The 15,676-nt window shown below is 46.3% G+C and overlaps 1 protein-coding gene and 1 pseudogene across 6 annotated transcripts in view; one reads left to right on the top strand and one right to left on the bottom strand.

Moving 5' to 3' along the window:
• Window positions 1-14,321, bottom strand: part of PPP6R2 (protein phosphatase 6 regulatory subunit 2) — an 84,826-nt gene extending 70,505 nt beyond the window's left edge. For all 5 annotated transcript variants that reach the window (XM_082665758.1, XM_082665760.1, XM_082665759.1 and 2 more), the window contains exon 1: window positions 14,234-14,321. The gene's annotated coding sequence lies outside the window, so the exon portion shown is untranslated. The remainder of the gene's footprint in view (window positions 1-14,233) is intronic.
• On the top strand, window positions 6,635-6,952 carry LOC309829955 (ATP synthase subunit g, mitochondrial-like; annotated as a pseudogene). Its single transcript has one exon. The product of its transcript is annotated as an ATP synthase subunit g, mitochondrial-like (transcript).
• Window positions 14,322-15,676: the final 1,355 nt, after the last annotated feature.

The following is a 15,676-nucleotide window of genomic DNA, read 5'->3' as shown; positions in this document are numbered from 1 at the left end:
TCATGTCCACCCAGGTAAGGCCACCTCTGCTCTCCCACCCAGGCATCCCGAACTAGAAAGGGGTCAGCATTCTCATAGGTCCCATCACTATCTTCTATGCTTCCTAATACCTTCATTCAAATACCTGTTTTTGATACTTTTGCTTCTGGCCAAGACGAAATAACAGGGACGAGATTTACAAATGAAATGGTTTTCAAGACACTGGCTATCCTGCAGTGACGAACAGTGATCCCTGACAGGAGGGAAACAAGAGGAGTCCTTTAACTGCCCAGCCTCCTGCCTGACAAGTAGTTCTGGGTAACAGCAGAGACACCAGGTGGGGTCCAGCAGTCCCCCGAGGCGAAGAAACAGCACTGGGAGTCCAGGAAGGCCAAGGCGCTAGAGTCCACAGGCAGAGCACTGGAAGGGACAGAGTCGTAGACAGCGCTGAGGATCTGTGGGCTCCAGCCAGGTACTGATCAACGGAAGTGTGTAAGAAAGGCATCCAAGCCAGGGATTAGTGGGAACCACCCTCCAATTTCACACGGGGCCAAGGAGAGTTACTCTTCCTCCCAGTCACAGTGGAAAATTTCCTAATTTCGGGGCATTGGACAAAGTACTCAGTAGACTTTTGCCTCAGTGGTGGGGCAAAGTGACTCAACACTGGACTCAACATTACTCTGGTCCCACCTAACAAAGCCTAAAAGCCAGACCCACAGAATCAAACTGTTTCTGAGTAATTTAACAACATTCCAGAACAAAGGTCAAGAATATTTATAGAAATACAAAAATACCCAGCATCCAACAAGATAAAAGTCACAGTGTCTTGGCATCCAATCAAAAATGACCAGACATGCAAGGAAGCAGGAAAACACAAACCATAATCAACCTAGAAAAGACACAGATGATAAAATTAATAGACAAGGACAGTTAAGCAGCTGTTGTAACCGTACTCCGTATGTTCAAAAACCTAGAGGAAATATTAGACGTGTTAGAGACATGAGAGATATACGAAGACCCAAACAGAATCATAAATATACTCTTAATCCAAAAAAAGGCAGAAAAAGAGGAAAAGGGAACAGAGGGCACACTGGAAGCCTCGACCAGGCCACGCTAAGTGGGGCCACCACTCAACACAGTCTCAGTTCTCTTTCCTCATCCCCACCCACCTCCCCAACCACACCAGCACCCACTGCTTCTTAAATATGCTGCTTCTTAAATACAGCTGACACCTTGGCACCTGGGTCCCCTCTGCCTGGAAAACCCTTCGTCACATCTTCCTACCTGGCAAATTCCTGTCTGCTCCTCAAGTCCGAAATTCACCAAAAACCACTTCTGTCAGGTCACTGAGTCCTTCCTCAGTGCTCTCACAAGAGCACTTCCAGAGAATCAACACACTATAATTATCTAGTTTTACATATTTTTATTTATTCTGAATTATGAAAAAATTTAAAATATAAAAAGGTCCAGAGAAGAATATAACAAATATCCATGTATTGGGATTTAATAAATGTTACCATTTGCTCACATATGCCGCCTACTTTAAAAAAAAATAAATTGTTTCTAATACACTGAAGAATTGACAACCTATTCAACTCCCTTTATCCACAGAGATAAATCATTAATTCGCAGTATCCATAACTTCATTCTTTTACTACTTACATAACTATAAGTAATGCATTATTTTAAGAGTATATTTAGGACCTCCCTGGTGGCACAGTAGTTAAGAATCCACCTGCCAACGCAGGGGACACAGGTTCGAGGCCTGGCCCGGGAAGATCCCACACACCACGGAGCAACTAAGCCTGTGCGCCACAACTACTGAGCCTGCGCTCCAGAGCCCACATGCCACAACTACTGAAGCCCACATGCCTAGAGCCCGTGCTCCACAACAAGAGAAGCCACCACAATGAAAAGCCCGTGCACCACAACAAAGAGTAGCCCCAGCTCGACACAACTAGAGAAAGCCCGCGTGTGGCAACGAAGACCCGATGCAGCCAAAATAAATTAATTAATTTTAAAAAATAAAAAATAAAAACAAGTATTTGGAGGTACCAGAGACCAATCAAGAACATGCAGAAACTGGAGGGAACACGATCTCTGTCAGAAGGAGAGCAAGGAGGAAAGAGGCCAGAGTTCAGGGCTACCAGCATGGCTGAAAATCAAACAGGAAAATCAGAAAAGGGAGCCCCCCCAAACCGACATTAAATTCCTCCCAAATCCTTGGCTGACTCCTAAACAGCACGTGGTGGGATGAGACACCAAGAAACCAAGCAGAAAAATAGGTCAAACTCAAAGAAATAGAGAGTAGAAAAGAGGCCAGGGGGCAGGAGGGTGCAGGGAGAGGTTGGTAAAAGGGAGCAAACATTCAGCTATAAGATGAAGAAGGTCTGAGGATCGGATATAAGAATATGGTGATTGGGCTTCCCTGGTGGCGCAGTGGTTGAGAGTCCACCTGCCGATGCAGGGGACACGGGTTCGTGCCCCGGTCCAGGAGGATCCCACATGCCGCGGAGCGGCTGGGCCCGTGAGCCATGGCCGCTGAGCCTGCGCGTCCGGAGCCTGTGCTCCGCAACGGGAGAGGCCACAACAGTGAGAGGCCCACGTACCACAAAAAAAAAAAAAAAAAAAAAAGAATATGGTGACTACAGTTAACAACAATGCATTGAAATTTGCTATGACGAAGCTTAACTGTTCTCACCAAATGTATATGTGTATGTCTATATATGTAGCTCTAGCTGTGACAATTAACTAGTTAATTGTATACTTGCAACAAGTCAACACGATATACTTTAAATATCTGAAAACAGCTATGTGAGGTGAAAGACCTGAGCCAAGATTCAGCAACCGTCTAGTACAGTGGAGACAGACCCTGGAGTTTAAGTTCTGCCAAACTAGAAAGGTTTTCTATTAAAACCCCAGAAAGGCCATGCCTTAGGAGTAAAAACGATGTTCCAGAATTAAAAGCTATGCCCTAAAACTTAGTAAAAAGCCAAAACAGATCTACCCTAGAAAAGCTCCTACAGGATAGAGATCACCTTCCAGTCATTTAACAGCCTGCCCTAACAAAACTCAACACTCTTTAAGGAAAGACAGCCTAAAACAGAGTTTCTAGAGTATACTATCTACAATGTCCATTTTGCAATAAAAAATTATTACACGTTCAAAGAAGAAAAATATTACCCATGATCAAGAGAAAAAACAATCTACAGGAACCAAAAATGACCATACATTGGAACTGGCAGATGAAAATGTCAAAACAGCAATTATAAATATTTTTTAAAATTTTAGGAAAAGGGAACAGAAGAAATGAACAGGTGGAGAACATTAGCAGGGAAATGCAAACTTGAAAGAAGAACCAAAAGGAAATTCTGGAACTGAAAAATACAGTATCTGAGGGCTTCCCTGGTGGCACAGTGGTTGAGAGTCCGCCTGCCAATGCAGGGGACACGGGTTCGTGTCCCGGTCCAGGAAGATCCCACATGCCGCGGAGCGGCTGGGCCTGTGAGCCATGGCCGCTGAGCCTGCGCGTCTGGAGCCTGTGCTCCGCGACGGGAGAGGCCACAACAGTGAGGGGCCCGTGTACCGCAAAAGTAAATAAATAAATAAATACAGTATCTGAAATTAAAATGTCACTGGATGGAATAAATAACCGAATGAGCACAAAGAAAAGCAGGGGATTTGAAAACAGATGAAAAGAAAATATACAAATGTAAACAAAGAGAGAAAGAAGAATTTTGAAAATACCAACCCATTCGAAACCTGTGGGACATCATCAAACAATCTAAAATAGATATCACTGGAGGGACTTCCCTGGTGGTCCAGTGGGTAAGACTCCACATGCCTAATGCAGGGGGCCCGGGTTCAATCCCTGGTTGGGGAACTAGATCCTACATGCACGCCACAACTAAGAGTTTGAATGCTGCAACTAAGAGTCCACAGGCTGCAACTAAAAAAAAAAAAAAAAACCTGTGTGCTGCAACTAAGACCCAGAGCAGCCTAAATAAATAAATATTAAAATAAAATATATTTTATTTTATTGGAGTCCCGAGAGAAGACAGATGATAAGGCAAAAGAATTATTTAAGAGGCAATGGCCAAAAAGTTTCCAAAGTTGATTAAATACATCAACCCACAGACCCAAGAAAGATAAACACAAAAACAGCACACCTAGAAGATTACAGCCAAATTGAAAAGTTTTTAATAAAGAATTTATTTAATAAAAATAAATATACAGGGGGCTTCCCTGGTGGCGCAGTGGTTGAGAGTCCGCCTGCCGATGCAGGGGACATGGGTTCGTGCCCCAGTCCGGGAAGATCCCACATACCGCGGAGCGGCTGGGCCCGTGAGCCATGGCCGCTGAGCATGCACGTCCGGAGCCTGTGCTCCGCAGCAGGAGAGGCCACAACAGTGAGAGGCCCGCGTACCGCAAAAAATAAATAAATAAATAAATAAATAAATAAATAAACATCTTAAACACAGCAGGAAAAAGTGTATCAGGTAAACAAAAGTAAGAATGATAGCTGATTCCCCATCAGAAACAACAGAAACTAAAAGACAACAGAATAACTTTTTCAAAGTGCTGGGAAAAAAAGCTGTCAACCTAGAATTATCCAGCAAAAATATCCTTCAAAACTGAAGGGCAAATGAAGACTTTTTCAGACAAACAAAAGTTGAGTGATTCTGTCCCCAGTATACCCACAACATGCAAAATACTGAAGGAAGTGCTTCAAGCCAAAGGAATATGATCCCATACAGAAATCCAATCTACGAAAAGAAATGAAGACCTTCCCAACTCACTCTCTGGGGCCGGTAATACCCTGATACCAAAACAAAAGATATCATACGGGAGGGACTTCCCTGGTGGCGTAGTGGTTAAGAATCCACCTGCCAACACAGGTTCAAGCCCTAGTCTGGGAAGATCCCACATGCCCCGGAGCAGCTAAGCCCATGCGCCACAACTACTGAGCCTGTGCTCTAGAGCCCGCAAGCCACAACTACTGAGCTCGTGTGCCACAACTACTGAAGCCCACATGCCTAGAGCCTGTGCTCCACAACAAGAGAAGCCACCGACCGCAATGAGAAGCCCATGCACTGCAACGAGGAGTAGCCCCCACTCGCCGCAACTAGAGAAAGCCCGCGCACAGCAACAAAGACCCAACACAGCCAAAAATAAATTTAAAAAAATTTTTTTAAAAAGATATCATACAGGTAAAAAAGGTCATACACAAATATCACATGAATATATATAATATATGCAAAAATCCTTAACAAAACACTAGTAAACCAAATCTAGCCACTTTTTTTTTTTTTTTTTTTTTGCGGTATGCGGGTCTCTCACTGTTGTGGCCTCTCCCATTGCGGAGCACAGGCTCCGGACACCCAGGCTCAGCGGCCATGACTCACGGGCCCAGCCGCTCCGCGGCATGTGGGATCTTCCCGGACCGGGGCACGAACCCGTGTCCCCTGCATCGGCAGGTGGACTCTCAACCACTGCGCCACCAGGGAAGCCCTAGCCACTTTTTTTTGTTTTGTTTTTTGGCTGTGCCACACGGCATGTGGGATCTTAGTTCCCTGACCAGGGATTGAACCCGTGCCCCCTGCAAAGGAAGCGCGGAGCCCTAACCACTGGACTGCCAGGGAATTCCCCCTCAGCCACATTTAAAAAGGATTATACACCCCACACTAAGGGGATTTATCCTAAGAATGCAAAGTTGCTTTAACATCTGAAAATTAATTAATACAACACATCATATTGATAGGATAAAGGACAGAAACCAAATAATCATCCCAACAAATGTAGAAAAGGCATTTGACAAACTCCAACACCCCTTCATGGTAAAAACTTTCCATAAAATAGAACCAGAAAGCAACCTCCTCAACCAATGAAGACCCACTATCACCACTTCCATTCAACATTGTATTAGAGGTTCTAGCTGGTACTACAAAGAAAAACAAATAAAAGGCATAATAATTGGAAAGAAAAACTGTCTTTATTCACAGATGATATGATTATATAGACAGAAAACACAAAGGAATATAAAAACCTACCATGAGAACTGATAAGTGAATTGAGCAAAGTTGTAAGATACATGATAAGTATACATAAACCAACTGTTTTTGTACATTAAGTAGTTGAGGGACTTCCCTGGTGGTCCAGTGGACAAGACTCCGAGCTCCCAATGCAGGGGGCCTGGGTTTGATCCCTGGTCGGGGAACTAGATCCCTCATGCATGCCACAACTAAGAATCCACATGCCGCAACTAAGAAGCCCGCATGCTGCAACTAAAAGATCCCGCATGTCGCAACTAAGATGCCATGTGCCACAATTAAGACCCGGTGCAGCCAAAATAAAATAAATAAATAAATATTTTTAAGAATACTTATTAAAAAAACAAGTAGTTGAAAAACAATATAAAAGTATTTTAAACATCAAAAATATCAAGTACCTACAAACATACTTAATGAAAAAAGTGTACTTTTCACACTGAAAATTACAAAACGTTGCTGAGAAAAATTAAGGAAAATTTAAATGAATGGAGAGATATACCATTTGCACAGAAGACTCAAAGTTAATAACTCAATTCTAAAAGTGATCTATAGATTCAATGTAATCCCAACCACAGTCGGCACGACGGGCTTTCCATCATGGAACCATGGCCCAGTTTGTCCGTAACCTCGCGGAGAAAGCCGTGGCGCTGGTCAGCACTGCTGTGACTTACTCGAAGCCTCTGAAGCCTTGACTGGCCACATTCTGGCACTATGCCAAGGTTGAGCTGGTTCCTCCAACCCCTGCTGAGATCCCTACAGCTATTCAAAGCTTGAAAAAAATTATCAATAGTGCTCAAACTGGTAGCTTCAAACAGCTAACAGTTAAGGAAGCTCTATTGAATGGTTTGGTGGCCACTGAGATGTGGATGTGGTTTTATGTTGGCGAGATCATAGGCAAGCGTGGCATCATTGGCTATGTTTGAAGACCAATCTTTGCTTTGTTATTTGGGTGTTCTTGGACCATGTGTAAGCAGACTTCTACTTGAATAAAATAAGATAATGTGCCAAAATCAGTGTTTTCTCTGTCAAGTACTACATGGAAGGTCACAATTTTTCTTGATATTAAGTTGGGTTGTCTTTTGCTTTAATACATTAATACAGCTCTAAATGCATGTCTTTGCTTAGCCTGCTATTGGAAAGTATAGATACGAATATACCAACCTGGTACATGTATACATGAGGATACCATTTTACTTTGAAGGCTTGAAATGAACATTTAAGCTTAATTTTAGAGAAGTTGGGGAAAGGCTTTGAGAAAACAAGAACTTGTTCCAGTAGGAGAAAAATAATGCCATGTGCCAAACATGGTATATACTAGTTAAATCACCTAGTATAAAGAATACAATTTGGACTGTTTTTTTGGTTTTTTTTAAATTTTATTTATTTATTTATGGCTGTGTTGGGTCTTCGTTTCTGTGCGACGGCTTTCTCTAGTTGTGGCAAACGGGGGCCACTCTTCATCGCGATGCGCAGGCCTCTCACTATCGCGGCCTCTCTTGTTGCAGAGCACAGGCTCCAGATGCGCAGGCTCAGTAATTGTGACTCACGGGCCCAGTCGCTCTGCGGCATGTGGGATCTTCCCAGACCAGGGCTCGAACCCATGTCCCCTGCATCGGCAGACAGATTCTCAACCACTGCGCCACCAGGGAAGCCCCTGGACTGTTTTTCTTTGCTAAAATCAGAGAAAGACCCCTTGGACAACAGCTGTGTCTGTAAATGTAGGGGTACTTTTTGTCAATTTGAATATAGCTTCCCCAAAAGAGACCAGCCAGGTGATATTCTGTGTGTCTTTGTAACATCTTTAACACTAGGACAAAGAATGAAAGCAATGACCTATGTTTTCAATCTAATTTTGATATGTTATTAATCTCTTTTTTTTTAAAGACCTATCTTTACAAAAATAAAATATCCTATAGATATTTAACAGGATTATAGTTTAGTAGCGTCCATGGGTCAAAATAGTATATTATGTCCTGAAATAAATACAAGTGATTGGTTAAAAAAAAAAAAAAAGTAATCCCAACCAACCTCCAGCAAAAATTCCTATCCAAATTGAAGAGCTTATTCTAAAACTGGCAAGATAATTTTGCACAGGAATAAAGGTGGAGGTCTCACACTACCTGATTTCCAGACTGACCATAAAATTACAGACATTAAGACAGCATGGTGTTGGCACAGGATAGAAATATAGACCAATGGAACATAACAAAAAGCCCAGAAATAAGCCTGCATACACATGTTCAATTAATTTATAACGAAGGCTCCCATGCAATTTAAAGGAGGAAAAAGAGTTCTCAACAAACGATGCTAGAATGATTGTGTAACTCATACGGGGAAAAAAATGTACACTTTTTCCACCTCACACAAAAAATCATGCAAGATAGATCATTCATAAAGGAGATCAGTATTTGCTTGGACGTGGAGGGGCAAAAAAGAGTGGGAAGGAGGGATCCAAAGGGGCATTAAGAAATTTGAGAAACGATGGATACATTCCCTATCTTGACTGTGGTGATGATTTCACAGGTGTACACATATGTCAAAACTTATAAAATTTTACACTTTAAACGTGTAGTTTATTATACGTCATTTATATCTCAATAAAGCTGTTTAAAAGAAAAAGAGCGGGACTTCCCTGGTGGTCCAGTGGTTAAGACCCCATGCTCCCAATGCAGGGGGCCTGGGTTTGATTCCTGGTCGGGGAACTAGATCCTGCATGCCGCAACTAAGAGCCCACATGCCGCAGCCAAATAAATAAATAAATACAAGACCCGGCGCAGCCAAATAAATAAATACAAAAATAAATAAGTAAATATTGTTTAAAAAAAAAATAAAAAGAGGAATCATAAACCTGAATACAAAAGCTACCACTATAAAGCTTCTACAAAGACAAAACATTGGACAGTATCTTCACAATTCTGGTACAGGCACAATTGTCTTACAACACATAAAAAACGTAAAAATAAAATATTGACCAATTTTGACTTCATCCAAATTAAAATTTTCTGCTCGTAAAAAAATACCATTGGGGGGACTTCCCTGTTGGTGCAGTGGTTAAGAATCCGCCTGCCGGGCTTCCCTGGTGGCGCAGTGGTTGTGAGTCCGCCTGCCAATGCAGGGGACATGGGTTCGTGCCCCGGTCCGGGAAGATCCCACATGCCGCGGAGCGGCTGGGCCCGTGAGCCACGGCCACTGAGCCTGCGTGTCCGGAGCCTGTGCTCCGCAACGGGAGAGGCCACAACAGTGAGAGGCCCGCGTACCGCAAAAAAAAAAAAAAAGAATCCGCTTGCCAATGCTGGGGACACAGGTTCGATCCCTGGTCCAGGAAGATCCCACATACTGCGGAGCAACTAAGCCTGTGTGCCACAACTACTGAGCCTGCACTCTATAGCCCGTCACAACTACTGAGCCCACGTGCCACAACTACTGAAGCTCATGCACTCTGGGGCCCATGTGCCGCAACTACTGAGCCCGCATGCTGCAACTACTGAAGCCCGCACACCTAGGTCCTGTGCTCCGCAACAAAAGAAGCCATCGCAATGAGGCAATGAGAAGCCCATGCACTGCAACAAAAAGTAGCACCCACTCGCCACAACTAGAGAAAACCCGTGCACGGCAACAAAGACCCAATACAGCCAAAAATAAATAAAATTTAAAAAAAAAAAGGATACCATTAAGAAACAAATAGGCAAACCACAAAATAGGAAACAACATTCACCCCTCACTTCCTCTCCTCCTCCCACTCCCTCATTGTATATGTATGTATGTACATACACACAAATATCATAAAGGACTTACAACCAGAATATTTTTTTGAATTTCTAAAACTGAATAATAAAGACAATCCAACAAAAAGTGGACAAAAGACCTGACGCTTCGCAAGAGATACACAAATGGTCAAAAAGCGTATGAAAAGTTGCTCACCACTGTTATTAAAACCATAATGAAATACCACTACGACCTGAATTAAAATTAGAAAGACTGACAATATCAAGAGTTGGTATGCATGTGGAGAAACTAGAACTCTCATACATTACTGATGGGAGTATGAAATGGTACCAGTTTGGAAAACTGTTTAGCATTTTTTGTTTTGTTTTGTTTTTTAAATTTATTTGGTTGCACTGGGTCTCTGTTGCTGTGCATGGGCTTTCTCTAGTTGCAGTGAGTGGGGGCTACTCTTCATTGCAGTGTGCAGGCTTCTCATTGTGGTGGCTTCTCTTGTTGCGGAGCATGGGCTCTAAGTGTGCAGGCTTCAGCAGTTGTGGCACGCAGGCTCAGCAGTTGTGGCTCTTGGGCTCTAGAGTGCAGGCTTAGTAGTGGCACATGGGCTTAGTTGCTCCATGGCATGTGGGAATCTTCCCAGACCAGGGCTCGAACCCATGTCCCCTGCATTGGCAGGCAGATTCTTAACCACTGTACCACCAGGGAAGTCCCTGTTTGGCATTTTCTAAAACAAATTAAACATATATCTATACTATGACCCAGCAATTCCACTCCTAGATATTTACTCAAAAGATATAACATATGTCCACAAAAGAACGTACAATAAACTCAGTGACTTTATTCACAACAGCTAAAAAGTGAAAGCAACCCAAATGTCTATCAATAAGAAAAATATTTTCACACAAAGGAATACTACTCAAACTATAAAACTATAGACACAGGCATCAAAATCAATAAATTTCAAAAACATTATCTGAGTAAAAGAAGACAGACACAAAAGAGCATATACTTTATGACTCCATTTACATGACGTTCAAGGATGTGCAAAATTAATCTGTAAAAATAGAAATCAGAACAATTGTTGCCTTGCGATTTTGAAGGATGGCTTTAATACCTGAAAAGGGACACAAAGAAAAACTTTTAGGGGTGACAGAAATGTTCTATATCTTGACATGAGTGATGGACACACGGGTGTATACATTTGTTAAAATTCATCAAATTTATATACTTAGGATCTGTACCTTGCATTGGGTGTAAAATACTCTTCAATAATTTTTAAAGGGTGGAATATTTTTAAAGAAATAAAAGATTGCACATTCTGTGTTAAAAAGAGAGCTGCTTGCTGTATGTGGACATGACATGATTTCCAAGAGGAAGAGGACAGCTGATGGACAGGGTGAGAATGATACACATTTTGGTGTCCTTTGAATTTTATGCTGAGTTCAGATTACCATGTGCATAACCACCCATTGGAGTCGGACCACATGAGTTGAGTCCTGGCTCTCCCATTTATTTACCACTACCCTTGGGTACATTACTTGTTTGTGCCTCAGTGTTCTCACATGAATATTAACAGGAATATTAAGAGTAATGACCTCATTAACTTGTTTTTAAGAATTAAATGGACTTCTCTGGCGGTCCAGTGGTTAAGGCTCCAGGCTTCCAATGCAGCAGGCGCAGGTTTGATCCCTGGTACGGGAACTAAGAGCCCACATGCCGCATGGCATGGCCAAAAAAAAAAAAAAAATTAAATGGTTACTGGGTTAGATGTCAAAATATAGAATTTAGCACTGGTTTTCACTCTCTGGTCTATAGTAAATTCTGCACAAGTCACGTACTCACTTTATGTCAAAATGTTATGTCTCATGAAAATACAAAGCTAACAAAAGGTAAAGCACTTTGTTCTTAAAAAAAAAATCAGGAATTCCCTGGCTGTCCGGTGGTTAAGACTTGGACTTTCACTGCCCTGGACCCAGGTTCAATCCCTGGTCAGGGAACTAAGATATCACAAGGCGCGGTGCGGCCAAAAAAAAAAAAAAAGTAATAAAGATTAAATGAGGCACTTTATTTTTTTTAATGAGCTACTTTAAAAAGTGGCTGGGCTTGTTTTTCTAAATGAAGTTTTATTGGAACACATACGTGCACGAACACCAAAGTGCCTAAAACATAATCGATTACCGTCATTATTCAAAAATGTAAAAACAGTACTTTAAAAGTTAGCCTTTTCCTTAACCAAAAGAAAAAGGGGAGGAGAGGCTTGAATCAGCCAGCCTGGGATGCAAATTCTGGCTCTATCACTTGTTTGTTGTATATCTTAGTTTCTTCATCTATAAAACAGTAAAATAATAGTTCCTATACCCTAGGGTTCCTGTGAGGATTAAATAATTCATATTAAGCATTTAAGACAGCAGCGCACAATAAATGATCAAAGTGTTCTGCTGCGTGTGTGTGCAAACAGCCATCTCCTAGGGTTCAAACACTATCCTGTGCTGAGGTCGTATACCTGCAGCCTGACCTCTCCTCTGGTCTCCAGATTCCTCCGCGAGATTCCTTCTCCCTAACTGCCCTTTAACTTGTCAGACTTCTCCCACTACTTTCAGCCACGAGAAAGCCTTACTTTCCGCCTCCAACCTAAAACAACTCCCCTGCAACTGCCACCACCACCCCCAGCTTCCCCATCCACGCATCCGAAGTGCCCCAGTCCACCCATGTACGCCATCAATAAGCCCAGAAATCATCCCGAGTTCTCTCTTCCCCTCACACCCCTCTCCTAATCCATCAGCACGTCCCAATAGCTCTACCTCCAAAATCACTCCCTCAGTCGTCACCAAGGTCTAAACCACAAACACACTCACTCCCAATGCCTCGTCTCTCCCCCTCCTATTCAGGTGTTGATGGCCCTCCCCAACTCAATCTCCACCCTGGGTCCCTCAAACTCAGACTCAACAGCCTGCAAGGAACAGCATGATTGGAAGGCCAATGCCCTAACCAAGGCTCTTGTGTGTCTCCTCCTTACTCTGGCCACGTATCAGTCTTATCTAGGTTCCTGGAGGTCCACCTCAGGGCCTTTGCATGTGCTGCCCCCTCGGTCTAGAAGTCTCTGTCCCCGACTCTTCTCATAGCCAGCTGCTTCTTGCCTTCCAGAGCTTAGCTGACGTGACAGTTTGAGATGCCAAAAGGGAAGAGAAGCCAGAAAGGAAGGGACATGAAGAAGAGGTGAACAGCTGAGAGTGCCAGTGGGGGCCTGGGCACTGAGAGGCCAAGGGCATGGCAGGAAGAGGCCATGGGGGGAGGTGACAGGTGGTGAAAGAGTAACACGCTGGAAAAGGCCCTAAGGACAAGCCAGGTGGGTACAGGGACAAAATGGGGGAGTGGGTACCATGAAATGCAGGAACTAAGCGGAAGTGACAGGCTGAACGAGCTGGTGGTGACAGCGCAGGGGGCCAGTACCAAAGTGGGAGCGGTCAGTAACAAGTGGGTGGACGATGCAGGTAGTTAGGCTGTAAGGACACAAAGCAGAAGTGGGGGTGTGTGGAAGACGTCACGGTGACGGTGGGAGGACATTCAATGGGCCCGTAAAGTACATGAGGGAAGGTGACAGGTGTGAAGGGAAGGGGTGATGAGATGAGGGAAGAAATGGGGCTGTGAGGGGTACGGGGGTGACAGAATGGGGGTAGGTGACTGGAGACACATGAGCTCACATGGTAATGGAAAGGGGACAGTAGCAGGGAGAGGAGCCAGTGAGTGGATAAGGGGACTGATGACAGCGGGCAGCGGAGAGTCCCACATGACAGGCAGGAGACCGGCCCTGGAGGGCACTGCGAGGCGTAGCACTGGCAGGGGGGTCAGGGCACTGCCGGGGAGGGTGCCTAACAGAGAGGCGTCAGGGAGGAAGGAGTGAGGAGGGGAGTGGGCACACCGACAATCTTGGGAGGACTGATGGGGGATCTCGCCTGGGGGGGCACTGATGTTGGGGGCATTGGCAGCACAGGGGGAGGAAGGACATTAGGGGGAGGTTACTGACAGGGAGGAGGGCACTTGGGGGGGTCACTGATGTGGGAGACACTGACTGGAAGGGCACCACAGGTGGGGGTGAACACCGCTTTGGGGGACTCTGAGGGGGTAAAGGAGGCGGGAGGGCACTGACATGGGGCACTAACGGAGTGGAGGTCACTGGTGCGGGTGGACCGTCATGGGAGACACTGGTGGTGGACACGGACACGACGTCACTGTCAGGGGTGGACGCCGTTGTAGAGGACACTGACGGGGCGGGCACTGACCTGGGGGACGCTGACAAGGGTGGGCGCCGACAAGGCGAGCATCACGGCGGCAGCGACGGGCGGGGCGTGGACGCTGACAAAGGGGTGGACACTGAGGGGGCAGCGACAGGCAGAGGGTGGACGCCGACATGAGGACACTGACGGGGTGGCCCCTCCGGGCCCGGCCAGCTAGTACCGCCGGCTCTGAGGGGCGGCCGCACTCACCTGCCCCGCGGGCCGGGCGTCGCGGCGGCTCCTCGGAGGCCCGGGTGGAGGCCAGGGCGCGGGCGGAGGCGAAGCCCGGGCGGCCTGGGGCGGGCCGCGCGCACATGGGCCCGGCCGGGCGAGGCGCCCACGGATACGGCGCCTACAGACTCAGCCCGGCGGACCGGCGGCTCGGGACCGGCTCGGGCCGCGGGCGGCGCTCCGGTCACTCCAAAATGGCGGTGGCGGCGGCCGGGCGCGCGCACGCCGGGGGCGGGGCCTCGTGCGGGGGCTCGGCCTCGTGCGGGGGCTCGCGCTCGCAGCGGGGCGGGGCCTATAGGTGGGCGGGGCCCATGTTGGGCGGGGCCGCGCGGGGTGAGGCGGGCGCGGCTTCGTCCTCCGCTGGTCCTTCTGAGGTATCGCAAAATTTCTGCACGAGCGTAAGTAAGTATTGATGGGCTAATGCGTTTGCGGTGATACATTTTCTAACACAACATCATCAACAGAACAACCCCTCCGGAGGCCTGAAACGATTTGAGGGTCACACATCTGGGGCAGGGGTATCTCTGCTCCCTGGGAGCCTTCCTCTAAGGCTGAAGGCCTCTGCGACTGGGGCAGCTGGGTGTCTCCTGAGCACCTTGGGCACGTGGCGTGGACACGGCCAGAGCAACCGTGAGCAGTGGTCAGCTCTCCGTCCTCTCTACTACCCGGACTGGGAGCGTCGGAGCAGCAGCCACCAGACCCATGGTTTTTCCAGGTGCCCCCCAGGTTCTCGTAGTATTTTGCACATTAAAATATGTACCCATTTGGCATTTGTCGGAGTTGTTTGACTCAATCAAACTGATCTCTAAAATGAGAATTGTTATTTCAGGTGGCAGCGTGAACCATGGGAGACGTTGGAAAAAGAAATGGAACACGTAAGGAACATCTAACGTTCTTGCCAGTCATCCCCTTACTGCCTCTCGGCTTCCAATGCACGTGGTCCGTGGCGGAGACGGATCTGACCCCTGGCCATGCTGAGCCTTGGCGGCAGAGGGAGCGGGAGAGGTTGCGGGAGAAGGTTTGCTCCGGGGCTGCTCGGCGGGCGGGAGGCGCCTGCTTCCCCACGTCCGGCTCCTGCGGAGACAGCTTCCCCTGGACGTCTTCCCCAGGCAATCGGCAGGGCAGATTTCTGGCAAGTTCTGTAGGATGAACTTTCAGGAAGTGGGGGTAAAAAAAGCGTCAAGGGCTTCCCTGGTGGCGCAGTGGTTGAGAGTCCGCCTGCCGATGCAGGGGACACGGGTTCGTGCCCTGGTCCGGGAAGATCCCACATGCCGCAGAGCGGCTGGGCCCGTGAGCCATGGCCGCTGAGCCTGCGCTCCGCAACGGGAGAGGCCCGCGTACCGCAAAAAAAAAAAAAAAAAAAAAAAAAGCGTCAAGCTCTCAACCGCGAATAGATTACAAGCCCTGCAAGCGCAGACCCCA

The sequence above is a fragment of the Grampus griseus genome (genome assembly GCF_964374135.1).
Source record: "Grampus griseus genome assembly, chromosome: 11".
In the NCBI taxonomy this organism is placed as follows: domain Eukaryota; kingdom Metazoa; phylum Chordata; class Mammalia; order Artiodactyla; family Delphinidae; genus Grampus; species Grampus griseus.
Note: the sequence above shows the minus strand (reverse complement) of the source record. Positions and strands in the feature narration are given on the sequence as shown.